Here is an 18,046-nt window from a genome sequence, read left to right on the forward strand (position 1 = left end):
ATTTTACGAGACAAATAGCATCAAAATTGATTTTAAACAGCGGTTGACATGCTTCGAAGTTCGGTAATGGAATATTTAGATTATTTTTGTCACGATACGCACCGGCGCGTCACCCTTCGGATAGTGTCTTGAACGCAAGAACAAAACGCTGCTATTTGGATATAACTATGGATTATTTGCAACCAAAACAACATTGGGTGTAAACTAGAAGTCCTGGGAGTGCATTCTGACGAAGAACAGCAAAGGTAATCCAATTTTTCTTATAGTAAATCTGAGTTTGGTGAGTGCCAAACTTGGTGGGTGTCAAAATAGCCCGGCCATCATGGCTAGCTATCTACTCAGAATATTGCAAAATGTGCTTTCACCGAAAAGCTATTTTAAAATCTGACACCGCGATTGCATAAAGGAGTTCTGTATCTATAATTGTTATGTTTTTTGTGAACGTTTATCGTGAGTAATTTAGTAAATTCACCGGAAGTTTGCGGGGGGTATGCTAGTTCTGAACGTCACATGCTAATGTAAAAAGCTGGTTTTTGATATAAATATGAAATTGATTGAACAAAACATGCATGTATTGTTTAATCTTACATCTAGACGTTCCGCTAGCGGAACACCTGCTCCAATAGCCAATGATGGGCATTGCGCGAATTACAAATTCCTCAAAAATACAAAAACTTCAATTTTTCAAACATATGACTATTTTACACCATTTTAAAGACAAGACTCTCCTTTATCTAACCACACTGTCCGATTTCAAAAAGGCTTTACAACGAAAGCAAAACATTAGATTATGTCAGCAGAGTACCCAGCCAGAAATAATCAGACACCCATTTTTCAAGCTAGCATATAACGTCACATAAATCCAAACCACAGCTAAATGCAGCACTAACCTTTGATTGTCTTCATCAGATGACACCCCTAGGACATTATGTTATACAATACATGCATGTTTTGTTCAATCAAGTTCATATTTATATCAAAAACCAGCTTTTTACATTAGCATGTGACGTTCAGAACAAGCATACCCCCCGCAAACTTCCGGTGAATTTACTAAATTACTCACGATAAACGTTCACAAAAAACATAACAATTATTTTAAGAATTATAGATACAGAACTCCTCTATGCACTCGCTATGTCCGATTTTAAAATAGCTTTTCGGTGAAAGCACATTTTGCAATATTCTAAGTAGATAGCCCGGCATCACAGGGCTAGCTATTTACACACCCACCAAGTTTAGCACTCACCAAAGTCAGATTTACTATAAGAAAAATATTATTACCTTTGTTGTTCTTCGTCAGAATGCACTCCCAGGACTTCTACTTCAATAACAAATGTTGGTTTGGTCCCAAATAATCCATAGTTATATCCAAATAGCGGCGTTTTGTTCGTGCGTTCAAGACACTATCCGAAATGGTAAATAAGGGTTACGCGCCCAGCGCGTTTCGTGACAAAACATTGCTAAATATTCCATTACCGTACTTCGAAGCATGTCAACCACTGTTTAAAATCAATTTTTTTGCCATTTTTCTCGTAAAAAAGCGATAATATTCCGACCGGGAAAGCTTGTTTACGTTCAAAGAGAGAGAATGTAAAAGCATGGGATCCCCTCGTGCACGAGCCTCAGTCTGATGGCCCTCTGATCGACCACCATCCAAACGCGCTAAAGTTTTTCAGCCAGCGGCTGGAATTACATCATTCAGCTTTTTCCCGGGTTCTGAGAGCCTATGGGAGCCGTAGGAAGTGTCACGTTACAGCAAAGATCCTAAATTTTCTTTAAACAGAGCCAAGAAGCCCAAGGAATGGTCAGAGAGGGTACTTCCTGTTTGGAATCTTCTCAGGTTTTTGCCTGCCATATGAGTTCTGTTATACTCACAGACACCATTCAAACAGTTTTAGAAACTTTAGGGTGTTTTCTATCCAAAGCCAATAATTATATGCATATTCTAGTTTCTGGGCAGGAGTAATAATCAGATTAAATCGGGTACGTTTTCTTATCCGGCCGTGAAAATACTGCCCCCTAGCCATAACAGGATAACATAATGTCCTAGGAGTGTCATCTGATGAAGATCATCAAAGGTTAGTGCTGCATTTAGCTGTGGTTTTGTTTTTTGTGACATTATATGTTAGCTTGAAAAATGGGTGTGTGATTATTTCTGGCTGGGTACTCTCCTGACATAATCTAATGTTTTGCTTTCGTTGTAAAGCCTTTTTGAAATCGGACAATGTGGTTAGACAAAGGAGAGTCTTGTCTTTAAAATGGTGTAAAATAGTCATATGTATGAAAAATTGAAGTTTTTGGATTTCTGACGTGTTTGTAATTTGCGCCACGCCCTATCATTTGATATTGGAGCGGTGTTCCGCTAGCGGAACATCTAGATGTAAGAGGTTGGCGAGGAAGGCACTTTTGAAGAACAACCAGACGGGATGAGGTAAATATCCTTCCAGGATACCCGGGCCAGGTCGATTAGAAAGGCCTGTTCTCAGAAGTGTTTTAGGGAGCGTTCATAGAAGAGCTGTTTGAACGTAAATAAAAATGTTTTTATCAAAATGTGTTTTTTGGCAGAAATGCCTATTCGAACATGTGGACTTTCATATACCTTAATATCAAACTTGTATGCCATATGTAAATACGTGTTGGTTTTTGCCAAAGAAAAAGGGAGCAACCTTCCCGCTAGCCATGATTGGCTGAGATAATGAGTGGGCTGGACATGCTGAGAGATGAGTTTGGATTGGTCTGCCATATAGCGCACGTCTGTCTATTGGAGCTGGTTGGTATGTTTAGGTAATTGTGTCGAACACGGCTTTTTTTTAAAAAATGGGTTGCATGGTAAAACTGCATAAACTTAATGTCAAGTTAAAGTGTACTGTTAGCTAGCTAACGTTAGCTGGCTGGCTCGCAAGCTAACGTTATGTGTATGATCTTATTCTTCGTATCCTAGACACATTTGCTTGACTAGTTATAGCCATAGAACCTGGTTGGTTAGTTATCTGCAGATTCACGCAGGGTAGTAACGTCATGAGTTGTGGTTATGGTCCATTGTTTAGCTAGCTAGCCACATGTCTTAACCTGTTGGGGCTAGGGGGCAGTATTGAGAATTTTGAAAAAAATATGTGCCCATTTTTAACTGCCTCCTACACCAACTCAGAAGCTAGGATATGCATATTATTAACAGATTTATTTTGACAAAGTATTTTTATTTCAAGTTAAAGTGTACTGTTAGCTAGCTAGCTAACGTTAGCTGGCTGGCTCGCTAACTAACGTTACGGCATGCGTTGGTATTCATTGTTTACCTAGCTAGCTATCTAGCTACATTTCTTAACAAAATACTTTCGTCTTAGTGTGCCAGAGCAGAGAATAGCTGATGAATTTTTGAATGCTCAACACCCATTGAATATGTGGGGTGTCAGTGATTCAATTGTTGCCAGCAGCACAGTTACAGTCACCAACGCTCTGGATAACATGAAAAAAAGCCCAAAAAGCTCTGCTAGGGCGAGTAAAATGGTCAGAGTGGGGTGTTCTCTTATTATGTGTCTTATGTGTCTGGAAGTAGCTAGCCAATGTTAGCCAGTTAGCTTGGGTGCTTGACTGTAGTTGTGAGGTCAGAGCTTTCAGAACAACCCTACTTATTGGCCAGAGCATCCAGTGTGCACTCTGAATGCGAAACGCTCTGAATTTACTAACGGACAACTGACTAGGGCGAGTATTGGCCAGTGAGCTGTTCTCTTCTCTTAGATGTCTGGAAGTAGCTGGCAAGTTAGTACAGAACGGTTGGATCAACCCTAAAGGAGATGGGGGGGGGGGGGATCGGTGGTTAAGAGGTTGTGAACAATGCTGAATGGGTGTAGACAAAGATGGGCTCCAATAGTAGTACCAAAACATTGAAAGACGGTTTTCTCAAAAGTTGATCAACTTTCAAAGCGTAATTACTTTCCCATTGTTTCCTCAAATGCAGTGTATGATATACCCTTTTGTAGCTCTGAGTCTCTACTTTCATCAAGTGTAAAAAACAGAAATTCAAATGGTGCTACATAAGACAGAATCCAGGTGGTGAGTCACATATGCTGAGCACTTGTTGGCTGCTTTTCCTTTACTCTACGGTCCAGCTCATCCCAAACTATCTCCATTGGGTTGAGGTCAGGTGATTGTGGAGGCCAGATCATCTGATGCAGCACTCCATCACCCTCCTTGGTCAAATAGCCCTTACACAAGACAGTGATTAAACAGCATGGTCATTACACAGCTGCACCTTATGCTGGGGACAATAAAAGGGAACTCTAAAATTTGACACAGATGTCTCAAGTTTTGAGAGAGCGTGCAATTGTTCAGTAGAGCTGCTGCCAGAGTAATCTTTGAGAATTTGGCAGTACGTCCAACTGGCCTCACAACGGCAGACTATTTGTGACCACGCCAGCCCAGCCCTCTACATCGTCTGATCTGAGACCAGCCACCTGGACAGCTGATGAAATTGTTGGTTTGCACAACCAAACAATTTCTGCACAAACTGTCAGAAACCATCTCAGTGAAACTCATCTGTGTGCTCATTGTCCTCCCCAGGGTCTTGACTTGACTGCAGTTTGGCATCATAACCGACTTCAGTGGGCAAATGCTCACCTTCAATGGCTACTGGCGAAGTGTGCTCTTCACAGATGAATCCCGGTTTCAGCTGTACCGGGCAGATGGCAGATAGCGTGTATAGTGTTGTGTGGGCGAGCGGTTTGCTGATTGTAATGTTGTGAACAGAGTGCCCCATAGTGGCGGTGGGGTTATGGTATGGGCAGGAATAAGCTACGAACAATGAACACAATTGCATTTTATCAATGGCAGTTTGAATGCACAGAAATACCGTGACGAGATCCTGTGAGCCATTGTCGTGCCATTCATCACCTCATGTTTCAGCATGATAATGCACGGCCCCATATCACAAGGATCTGTACACAATTCCTGAAAACTGAAAATGTCCCAGTTCTTCCATGATTTGCATACTCACCAGTCACCCATTGAGCATATTTGGAATGCTCTGGATCGATGTATGTCAGTGTGTTCCAGTACCACCAATATCCAACAACTTCTCACAGCCATTGAAGAGGAGTGGGACAACATTCCATAGGCTCAAAGCTGCTAATGAGAACCTTGATGACCTTGCCCCGACCCAGGTAGTGGCAGTGCTGGCAAAACTAGGCTGCAGTAACCTATGGGGAGGGGACCACACTTGGACAATCAGAGAGGGGCCATGGCCCAGGTGGTACAAAATAATCAAAGGTCTGACTGCACAGAGATGCTTAGGAAAATGGTCACAACGGGGGATTAGCATGTGTGTGTTTCATGGGAAGGGGGTGTACTTGACCTTGGACTTGACAATGGTTAATCAAATCTCCCAATTTTTGCCAGTTTTTGCTAAATGTTGCATGCCTTCTCAAACAGCTGCAACTGTAAGTACATTTGTAAATCAAGTCCTTTCTTAAGGTGGGCTCAGGGATGGAACAACTGTTGAGCATCTGAGTTTATGGTTGTTTGTGGGGGAAAGGGGTTGAGTATGTATGAATGTGTGTGTTTGTATCCCACATCTGTTGCTAGGGGATAATGATGTTAGGGACAATATAGGATGAATCACAATAATTGATAGCTAAAATAATAATTGCTTGCCAAAAATGTAATTTTTGTAATGGCAATCCTGGTTATAGGTAACAATCCTTTGCATGAACTGCCTACATTATTACGCATATTATTGTTAATTATGGAAAATAAGATAGGCAGGATTTTTTTATTTATACAGTACTAGTCAAAAGTTTGGACACACCTACTCATTCAAGGTTTTTCATTAATATTACTATTTTCTACATTGTAGAATGATAGTGAAGACAAAACTATGAAATAACACATATGGAATCATGTAGAAACCAAAAAAGTGTTAAACAAATGAAAATGTATTTTAGATTTTAGATTCTTCAAAATAACCATTGTTTGCCTTGATGACAGCTTTGCACACTCTTGGCATTCTCTCAACCAGCTTCATGAGCAAGGCTTTTCCAACAGTCTTAAATGAGTTCCCACATATGCTGAGCACTTGTTGGCTTTACTCTGCGATCCAATTCATCCCAAAAAATCTCAAGATCTCACCGACAGTGTCACCAGCAATGCACCGCCACACCATAACACCTCCTCCTCCATGCTTCATGGTGGGAACCACACATGCAGAGATCAACCGTTCACCTACTCTGCGTCTCACAAAGACACAGAGGTTGGAACCAAAAATCTCCAATTTGGAATCCAGACCAAAGGACAGATTGCCACTGGTCTAATGTCCATTGTTCGTGTTTCTTGGCCCAAGCAAGTCTCTTCTTCTTATTGGTGTCCTTTAGTAGTGGTTTCTTTGCAGCAATTCGACCATGAAGGCCTGATTCACGCGGTCTCCTCTGAACAGTTGATGTTGAGATGTGTCTGTTACTTGAACTCTGTGAAGCATTTATTTGCAATTTCTGAGGCTGGTAACTCTAATGAACTTATCCTCTGCCGCAGAGGTAGCTTTCCTGTGGCGGTCCTCATGAGAGCCAGTTTCATCATAGCGGTTGATGGTTTTTGCGAATGCACTTGAAGAAACTTTCAAAGTTCTTGAAATTTTCCGAACTGTAATTTCTCTTAGCTTATTTGAGCTGTTCTTACCATAATATGGACTTGGTCATTTACTAAATAGTGCTATCTTCTGTATACCACCCCTACTTTGAATTTCCACTTGGGCGAGGGTATTGGACATTTTGTCAAAGCCTATTGGATGATAACTTGTTTTTAATTGGGACAGAGAAATGTATGACTGAATATTTCCGACAACATAGGTACAGCAAATCCTCTTATTGTATGGGACACTTAAATGTGCCCTTAGAGGCCATGCAATTCAGTATTCATCTCTAAAACAAAAGCAATTTAGGTCAAAAGAGTCCATACTATCAAAGGAAATAGAAGGTCTAACAGAACAGTTAGACAGCAATACAAACTGTGCCACAGAGGCTTGGAATAAATTAGAGGAAAAAGAAATGGAGGAACATATTCAACAAAGATCAAGTGTAATATATTATAATAAAGCAAACTGGAGGGAATATGGGGAAAAATGCATCAAATTTTGTTTTAATCTTCAACACAGAAATGCTACCAAAAAGAATTTACTGAAACTTGTTACAAATGATGGAGTCACCAATGATTCACCATTTGATATATAAAAAGAGGAAGCAAAGTACTTTAAGCATATGTTTTCGTTTCAGTCTCCTCCATCTCCTCTAACCGAAGCTAATGGTATGGATGTTTTTCTATTAATGATGTAAAATTAACAGCCATACAGAAAGACTAGTGTGAAGGTGAAATTACAGAGGAGGAACTTCTTGATGCAATTAAAGCCTTTAAGTCTGGGAAAATTCCAGGGCTGGATGGGATACCAGTTGAGGTATACCAAACCTTTTTTGAAATACTCAGAGGACTGTTATTCCATTATCAGATACTCAACAAGAAGGTCTGATTTCATTATTACTGAAACAGGATACAAGTGGGAAATATTAAGATCTAGTCCATTTAAAAAATTGGAAGCCACTTACACTTCTGTGCTGTGATTCTAGCAAAAATTCTAGCAAAATGCGTAGCACATATAATGAAAAAGGTATTGTCGGGAATTATTCATTCTAATCAGACAGGTTTTTTACATGGACAATACATTGGAGATAATTTAAGGCAAGTACAAGAAACAATAGAGCACTATGAAAAATATGGGAAACCAGGCATGCTATTCATAGCTGACTTTGAAAAGGCTTTTGACAAAATGATCTGATGGTGATTTTTTTAACGAAAAATCTGGGAAACCAGGCGTGCTCTTCATAGCTGACTTTGAAAAGGCTTTTGATAACATGGCCTGATGGTGATACCAATGTAAAATTGGCTTTATATTCACACATTCGGACATTCAACAAAAATTCATCAGACATTCGCCAAAAGCCATTTTACCATTTAAAAAGTATTTCATTTAAGGACCCAAAAATGTGACAGCTGTGCCATAAAGATTGTAAAATAGTTGGGAAGAGATTTTTTTGGTACTCTGAATATGAAGACTGAAGAATTGCAACATTTTACCTGGAGCTAACTCTGCAGATAGCACTACTGGGTGATTTGAAAAGTCATAGTCAATCGATCAATATGGGTTGGGTTAAAAGTGGAAGACACATTACAGTTGAATACATTCAGTTGGACAAGTGACTAGGTAACCCCCTTTCCCTTCCCCGATAATATATTCATACTTTTAGCAAAAAAAATGAATCTTTAATTTACAATCTGTAAAAACTATGAGAATAGAAAGGTTCAGAGCTTTTGTAAAACATAACACCACAATTGAAAAATATATGGCAAATAGAAATCCAATATGGATGGTGTTAAGAGATAGATAGGAGGAGTTGAATGGAGCTGAAGGGTGGGACTAATGTAAGATATACTGTGTGCATAAAATGTATATACAGTTGAATTCGGAAGTTTACATACACCTTAGCCAAATACATTTAAACTCACTTTTTCACAATTCCTGACATTTAATCCCAGTAAGAATTCCCTGTTTTAGGTCAGTTAGGATCACCACTTCATTTTAAGAATGTGAAATGTCAGAATAATAGTAGAGAGAATGATTTATTTCAGCTTTTATTTCTTTCATCACATTCCCAGTGGGTCAGACGTTTACATACACTCAATTAGTATTTGGTATCATTGCCTTTAAATTGTTTAACTTAGGTCAAACATTTCGGTAAGCCTTCCACAAGCTTCCCACAATAAGTTGGGTGAATTTTGGCCCATTCCTCCTGACAGAGCTAGTGTAACTGAGTCAGGTTTGCAGGCCACCTTGCTCACACACGCTTTTACAGTTCTGCCCACACATTTTCTGTAGGATTGAGGTCAGGGCTTTGTGATGGCCACTCCAATACCTTGACTTTGTTGTCCTTAAAACTTCTTAGGGCTAGACCCCTTTTTTCTCCACTTCCTGTCTGAATGACGTGCCCAAAGTAAACTGCCTGTAGCTCAGGCCCTGAAGCCAGGATATGCATATAATTGGTACCATTGGAAAGAAAACACTTTGGAGTTTGTAGAAATGTTAACATAATGTAGGAGAATATAACACAATAGATATGGTAGGAGAAAATCCATAGAAAAACCAACTGGATTTGTTTTTTTTTGTTGAGGGACCATCCTCTTAGAAATTCAAGAGAAGGGTCATATTGAAAATTAGCTCGCTAGATGCAATTCCTATGGCTTCCACAGGGTGTCAGCAGTCTATGTTCAGGATTTCAGGCTGGTAACTTCAAAAACGAATAAGAAATAACAGTTTTATTAGAGGGACACACACAGTCTTGGAAATTCTTGTTTGTGACATTACGCACCTGCTAAAATCAGTTTCCTATTGAACATACTTCTTTCCGTAACAAATATTATAGTTTGATTACATTTTAGGGTATGTGAGGGGTAAATAGAAACATATTTTGACTTACCCAAAGTTTAGGGGTAGATTTTCAGAGTCCTTTCTCTGCAAGGTAAACGAGTGGATTACTCAAATCGATGACGCCAACTAAACAGACTTTTTGGGATATAAAGAAGGATTTTATCTAACAAAACGACACTACATGTTATAGCTGGGATCCTTTGGATGACAAATCAGAGAAAGATTTTCAAAAAGTAAGTGAATATTTTATTGTTAAATGTAAATGTATGAAACCTGTGCCGGTGGAAAAATATTTTGATGAGGGGTGCCATCCTCAAACAATCGCATGGCATGTTTTCGCTGAATAGCTACTGTTAATCGGACATTGCAGTTAGATTAACAAGAATTTAAGCTTTCAGCTGATATAAGACACTTATATGTACATAAAAGTTTAAAATCCATAATAAATATGATTATTTATAAATAAGATTCTGGAGGAAACAGGTACAAAAGTATCCATATCCACAGTAAAACGAGTCCTATATCGACATAACCTGAAAGGCCGCTCAGCAAGGAAGAAGCCACTGCTCCAAAACCGCCATAAAAAAGCCAGGCTACGTTTTGCAATTGTACATGGGGACAAAGATCGTACTTTTTGGAGAAATGTCCTCTAGTCTGATGAAACAAAAATAGAACTTTTTGGCCATAATGACCATCCTTATGTTTGGAGGAAAAAGGGGAGGCTTGCAAGCCGAAGATCACCATCCCAACCGTGAAGAACGGGGGTGGCAGCATCCTGTTGTGGGGGTGCTTTGCTGCAGGGGGGACTGGTGCCCTTCACAAAATAGATGGTATCATGAGGTAGGAAAATTATGTGGATATATTGAAGCAACATCTCAAGACATCAGTCAGGAAGTTAAAGCTTGGTCGCAAATGGGTCTTCCAAATGGACAATGACCCCAAGCATACTTCCAAAGTTGTGGCAAAATGGCTTAAGTACTTTACACCACTGCTCATATTTCGCCATACACGTAGTCTGAGGTTGTGAGGCCGGTTGGCTGTACTGCCAAATTCTCTAAAATGTCGCTGGAGGCAGCTTATCATAGAGACATTAACATTCAATTCTCTGGCAACAGCTATAGTATACATTCCTGTAATCAGCAAGCCAATTGCACGCTCCCTCAAAACTGTTCAGTGTACAAAGCATGAATAAGGCAGAGGTCATTTCCATATTGCTTTTCAGATGCCTTGAAGGGGGGAGGGAGATTGAGACAGCAACCAACCAAGCCAACTCGCATTATAGTAGACTAATAGCTGCCGTAGTTAGGTTACTTAACATCCAATATGACTACGTAGTGTCTGTCTTGGTTGCATGTCTGCATCAAACCTGGAGAAGCTAGTTAGCTAGCTAGGCTAATTGAGGCTGCTTGCGTTTTCTCATCCTACACCGTTACAAACAACAACTCCATTAATAAAGTAGCAGCCTAACTGTTGGCTCTTGGTCGTTGTAGCCTATCCTTCTGATTTGACTTCCATTAAATTCCATATCTCCTAACTTTTCCCACACATGGAGGCTCAATGACTGTAACCGATTTCCACTTTGATGACTTATGATTGGCCAACAACAAGCTACACATGCCACTCTCGTGAAAAGCAAAGAGCAGCAGCATAAATTATACAATTTCTCTCTCCTCTGCAGCAGTTGCTGTACAGGTCCTTCCAGACAAGTCACTTAAAATTACACATACCCGAGACCCGTGACAATCATTTCAGATCTGACCCAGACCCGTGACATTATTTGAAATTCTGGATCCAGACCCACTCGGGTCCCGGATCAGGTCTTGGGTGTTCAGGTACAGGTGGATCCACAAAAAACTCTAGTTTTAACTACAATCACTTTGATACAACACTCTTTCTCTCTTACACACACACACATAAACATATGCATACATGCATGTACGCATGCACACTCACACACCAACATACACACCGCTTTGATACAACACCTTTGATACAAAATGTTCCCCCTCTGACGCTACTGCTTTTGTCTAGCAGAGAAAGGATCCCGAGAATCTGCTAAAAATACACTATATATACAAAGTATGTGGACACCCCTTCAAATTAGTGGATTATTCAGCCACACCCGTTGCTGACAGGTGTATAAAATCGAGCACACAGCATGCAATTTTTAAAGACCACCATTGGCACTAGAATGGCCTTACTGAAGAGCTCAGTGACTTTCTTTAAAAAAAAATATATTTTTTTTTTACCCTTTTTTCACCCCAATTTCATGGTATCCAATCGGTAGTTACAGTCTTGTCCCATCACTGCAAGTCCCGTACGGACTCGGGAAAGGTGAAGATCGAGAGCCATGCGTCCTCCGAAACATGACCCAGCCAAGCCGCACTACTTCTAGTGTAATGTTAGCTAGCTACATAGTTGTCTTTGTATCAAAGATAAAGGCGTAGTACAGAGTAACTATCGAGGTTAGCTAGCCAGCTACATTTTCAAACAAAGTCAACAACGCAGCCACTGCTAGCTAGCCAACTCTACCAGCTAGCAGTACTGTATCATTTTTAGTCAATAAGATTTTTGCTACGTTGCTACGTAAGCTTAACTTTCTGAACATTCGAGATGTGTAGTCCACTTGTGTAGCTAGCAAGACTGACTTTGTGTTAGCTAGCCAACGTTTAATTACTTCTGCGTTATGAAAGGAACTAGACACAGTCACGAATGATCCATTGGTAGTTTGTTGTAACCAAGTATTGGTGCTAACCGTGTGTTATTGGATGCTAGTTAGCTACGGCATCATAGGATACGGTGCACTGGGTGGGTTTCACGGAATAATACTGTACCAAGTTATCTAGCTGAATAAACTAAGTGTGAGCCTATTCCTGGAAACACTGAACCACTGTAGTTTACATCAATTATAATTTCTAAAGTGGAAGTTGGAAAAGTTATATTTTAGTGTTTCAATGAATGGTTAGTGAGGGAGGCCCTGCTCTCTCGCTTCCCCAGTTGTTTAGTTAATTTTCATGCCAATCTCCTTTGCATTAGCGTAGCCTCTCCTGTATCCTGTCAACTGTGTTTCTGTCTATCCCTGTTCTCTCCTCTCTGCACAGGCCATACAAACGCTTCACACCGCGTGGCCACTGCCACTCTAACCTGGTAGTCCCAGCGCACACGACCCACGTGGAGTTCCAGGTCTCCGGCAGCCTCTGGAACTGCCGGTCTGCGGCCAACAAGGCAGAGTTCATCTCAGCCTATGCTACCCTCCAGTCCCACGACTTCTTGGCGCTGATGGAAACATGGATTACCACAGTAATCACTGCTACTCCTACTGCTCTCTCCTCGTCTGACCACGTGTTCTCGCATACCCTGAGAGCATCTGGTCAGTGGGGTGGTGGCACTGGAATCCTCATCTCTCCCAGGTGGACATTCTCTCTTTCTCCCCTGACCCATCTGTCTATCTCCTCCTTTGAATTCCATGCTGTCACAGTCACTAGCCCATTCAAGCTTAACATCCTTATCATTTATCGCCCTCCAGGTTCCCTTGGAGAGTTCATCAATGAGCTTGACGCCTTGATAAGTTCCTTTCCTGAGGATGGCTCACCCCTCACAATTCCGGGTGACTTTAACCTCCCTACGTCTACCGTTGACTCATTTCTCTCTGCCTTATTTCCACTCCTCTCCTCTTTTGACCTCACCCTTTCACCGTCCCCCCCTACTCACAAGGCAGGCAATACGCTTGACCTCATCTTTACTAGATGCTGTTCTTCTACTAATCTCACTGCAACTCCCCTCCAAGTCTCCGACCACTACCTTTTCCCTCTCGCTCTCCTCCAACACTACTCACTCTGCCCCTACTCAGATGGTATTGGGCCATCACAACCTTCGCTCTCTCTCTCCTGCTACTCTCTCCTCTTCCATCCTATCATCTCTTCCCTCTGCTCAAGCCTTCTCCAACCAATCTCCTGATTCTGCCTCCTCAACCCTCCTCTCCTCCCTTTCTGCAAACTTTGACTCTCTATGTCGTCTATCCTCCAGGCCGGCTCGGTCTTCCCCTCCTGCTCCGTAGCTTGACGACTCATTGCGAGCTCACAGAACAGAGCTCCGGGCAGCCGAGCGGAAATGGAGGAAAACTAGCCTCCCTGCGGACCTGGCATCTTTTCACTCCCTCCTCTCTACATTTTCTTTCTCTGTTTCTGCTGCTAAAGCCACTTTGTACCACTCTAAATTCCAAGCATCTGCCTCTAACCCTAGGAAGCTCTTTGCCACCTTCTTCTCCCTCCTGAATCCTCCTCCCCCTCCCCCCCTCCTCCCTCTCTGCGGATGACTTCGTCAACCATTTTGAAAAGAAGGTTGACGACATCCGATCCTTGTTTGTTAAGTCAAATGACACCGCTGGTCCTGCTCACATTGCCCTACCCTATGCTTTGACCTCTTTCTCCCCTCTCTGTCCAGATGAAATCTTGCGACTTGTGATGGCCGGCCGCCCAACAACCTGCCCGCTTGACCCTATCCCCTCCTCTCTTCTCCAGACCATTTCCGGAGACCTTCTCCCTTACCTCACCTCGCTCATCAACTCATCCTTGACCGCTGGCTACGTCCCTTCCGTCTTCAAGAGAGCAAGAGTTGCACCCCTTCTCAAAAAACCTACACTCGATCCCTCCGTTGTCAACAACTACAGACCAGTATCCCTTCTTTCTTTTCTCTCCAAAACTCTTGAGCGTGCCGCCCTTGGCCAGCTCTCTTGCGATCTCTCTCAAAATGACCTTCTTGATCCAAATCAGTCAGGTTTCAAGACTGGTCATTCAACTGAGACTGCTCTTCTCTGTGTCACGGAGGCTCTCCGCACTGCTAAAGCTAACTCTCTCTCCTCTGCTCTCATCCTTCTAGACCTATCTGCTGCCTTTGATACTGTGAACCATCAGATCCTCCTCTCCACCCTCTCCGCGTTAGGGGATCTCCGGTGCGGCTCACTCTTGAATTGCGTTCTACCTGACAGGTCGCTCCTACCAGGTGGTGTGGCGAGAATCCGTCTCCTCACCACGTGCTCTCACCACTGGTGTCCCCCAGGGCCCAGTTCTAGGCCCTCTCCTATTCTCGCTATACACCAAGTCACTTGGCTCTGTCATATCCTCACATGGTCTCTCCTATCATTGCTACGCAGACGACACACAATTAATCTTCTCCTTTACCCCTTCTGATAACCAGGTGGCGAATCGCATCTCTGCATGTCTGGCAGACATATCAGTGTGGATGACGGATCACCACCTCAAGCTGAACCTCGGCAAGACAGAGCTGCTCTTCCTCCTGGGGAAGGACTGCCCGTTCCATGATCTCGCCATTGACAACTCCATTGTGTCCTCCTCCCAGAGTGCTAAGAGCCTTGGCGTGACCCTGGACAACACCCTGTCGTTCTCCGCTAACATCAAGGCAGTGACCCGATCCTGTAGGTTCATGCTCTCCAACATCCACAGAGTACGACCCTGCCTTACACAGGAAGCGGCGCAGGTCCTAATCCAGGCACTTGTCATCTCCCGTCTGGATTACTGCAACTCGCTGTTGGCGGGGCTCCCTGCCTGTGCCATTAAACCCCTACAACTCATCCAGAACGCCGCAGCCCGTCTGGTGTTCAACCTTCCCAAGTTCTCCACTGGCTTCCAGTTGAAGCTCACATCTGCTACAAGACCATGGTGCTTGCCTACGGAGCTGTGAGGGGAACGGCACCTCTGTACCTTCAGGCTCTGATCAGGCCCTACACCCAAACAAGGGCACTGCGTTCATCCACCTCTGGCCTGCTGACATCTGCGGAAGCACAGTTCCCGCTCAGCCCAGTCAAAACTGTTCGCTGCTCTGGCACCCCAATTGTGGAACAAGCTCCCTCATGACGCCAGGACAGCGGAGTCAATCACCACCTTCCGGAGACACCTGAAACCCCACCTCTTTAAGGAATACCTGGGATAGGATAAAGTAATCCTTCTTACCCCCCCCCAAAAAAAAAATATAGATGTACTATTGTAAAGTGGTTGTTCCACTGGGTATCATAAGGTGGATGCACCAATTGGTAAGTCGCTCTGGGTAAGAGCGTCTGCTAAATGACGTAAATGTAAATATAAATGTTCTAACCACAATGCCCTCTTAACCCAGAAGCCAGCCGCACCAATGTGTTGGAGGAAACACAGTACACCTGGCGACCATGTCAGCGTGCAGGACATCCCGGCCGGCCAAACCCTCCCCTAACCCAGATGACACTGGGCCAGTTGTGCGCCGTCACATGAGTCTCCTGGTTGCGGCTGGCTGCGACATAGCCTGGACACGAACCAGGATCTCTAGTGGCACAGCTAGCACTGCGATGCAGTTCCTTAGACTACTGCACCACTCGGGAGACCCCGAGCTCAGTGACTTTCAACAAGGCACTGTCATAGGATGCCACCTTTCCAACAAGTCAGTTCTGCTAGAGCTGCCCTGGTCAACCGTAAGTGATGTTATTATGTAGTGGAAACATCTATGAGCAACAATGGTAGTGGTAGTCCACACAAGCTCACAGAACAGGGCCGCTGAGTGCTGAAGTGCACAGCGTGTAAAAAATAGTTTGTCCACGGTTCCAACACTCACTACCGAGTTCCAAAGTGCCTCTGGAAGCAACGTCAGCACAACAACTGTTCATCGGGAACTTCATTAAATGGGTTTCTATGGCTGAGAAGCTGCACAAAAGCCTAAGATCACCATGCACAATGCTAAGTGTCGGCTGGAGTGGTGTAAAGCTCACCGCCATTGGACTCTGGAGCAGTGTAAACACGATCTCTGGAGTGATGAATCACGCTTCACTGTCTGGAAGTCCGACGGACTAATCTAGGTTTGGTGGGTTCCAGCAGAATGCTACCTGCCCCAATGCACAGTGCCAACTGTAGAGTTTGGTGGAGGAGGAATTCTGGTCTGGGGCCTGTTTTTCATGGTTTAGGCTAGGTGCCTTAGTTCCAGTGAAGGGAAATCTTAACGCTACAGCATACAATGACATTCTAGACGATTCTGTACTTCCAACTTTGTGGCAATAGTTTACTTAGAATTTTTTTATGTAACCTTTATTTAACTAGGCAAGTCAGAACACGTTTTTATTTACAATGGCCAAACTCGGACAACGCTGGGCCAATTGTGTGCCGCCCTATGGAACTCCTAATCACAGGCCGATGTGATACAGCCTGGATGGGGAAGGGCCTTTCCTGTTTCAGCATGACAATGCCCCTGTGCACAAAGCGAGGTCCATACAGAAATTATTTGTCGAGATTGGTATGGAAGAGCTTGACCGGCCTGCACAGAGCCCTGACCTCAACGACATCGAACACCTTTGATATGAATTGGAATGGCGACTGCGAGCCAGGTCTAATTGCCCAACCTCACTAATGCTCTTGTGACTGAATGGAAGCAAGTCCCCCCAGCAATGTTAGAACATATAGTGGAAAGCCTTCCCAGAAAAGTGCAGGCTGTTATAGAAGCAAAGGGGGGGGACCAAATCCATATTAATGCCCATGATTTTGGAATGAGATGTTTGACAAGCAGGTGACCACATACTTTTATTCATGTTGTCTATTTCAAGCGCAGAGAACCTGTCAGACACAGATGCATGTTCACACAAACAAAACAGACACACACACACACACACACACAGGGATTAATGAGGCACACTCTCGCTCTGTCTCACACACAAACACTCCCAATTACAAATGTGCATGTGCACACATGCATGGTGTGGATCTCTCCTGAATACTTGTGTGCTTGTTTGGAGCAGGATAAATAGCCTATTAAGTCATTACGTTCCCCTGCATGGTGTTGATCTCCCCTGAATACATATGTGTGCTTTTTTGGAGCAGGATAAATTGCTCCTCTTATCAGTCACAGTTAGCTGTTGGACAATGTAAAGAGGCACAGGGAATAGTAAAGAGCTGTTTGTCTGCTGAGGCTTTTTCTTTTTCTCCTTTCTGATCACGGATCACTGCGGACGCTGCTCACTCTGTCTGTCTGTCTGTCTGTGTCTGTCTGTCATCCACTGTGTCTTTCTGTCCCTGTCCCACTGTTTCTCTCTCTCTCTTTACTGGGTGATAGAGTGAATGTGTCCATGCAATGCAATGTCAGAAAAGGGCGGCCAGGTACCAGATAGAGATAATTCCCCAGATATTCATGTTGCTCCCCTTCTATAGAAGAGTCCTCAGCCGTCCGAGACACCAGTGACACCTCTCTGGCTGCTTGTCTTTGTTCTCTGTCCCCCTGTCTCAGTGTTGCTGTAGTTTCATTCACAGCTCAAAAGCTCACTGGTCCTTGACTGAATATGTAATGCGTCCTTGATGGGGTTGCAGTGTGATTAGGGTTATCCTGCCAAAGATGTTTGGCTTTGATTATACAGCAGGAACAGGAGAGAGGGAGGGAGGGGCAGAAGGACAATAAAATGTCCCCTGTATGAAGAAGATGTTGGGGTTGAATGATCCGTAGCGTGATTACCAATCAGGAGATGCAAGCTGGGTGGCTAGCCAACAGACACTGACCTTTTGTATCAGACACTATTCTCTGGCTCAAGTTTGTCTTCCAAAAGTTGGTGAAGTTCAAATT

The sequence above is a fragment of the Salmo salar genome, chromosome 01 (assembly GCF_965601325.2).
Source record: "Salmo salar chromosome 01, fSalSal1, whole genome shotgun sequence".
Classification (NCBI taxonomy): domain Eukaryota; kingdom Metazoa; phylum Chordata; class Actinopteri; order Salmoniformes; family Salmonidae; genus Salmo; species Salmo salar.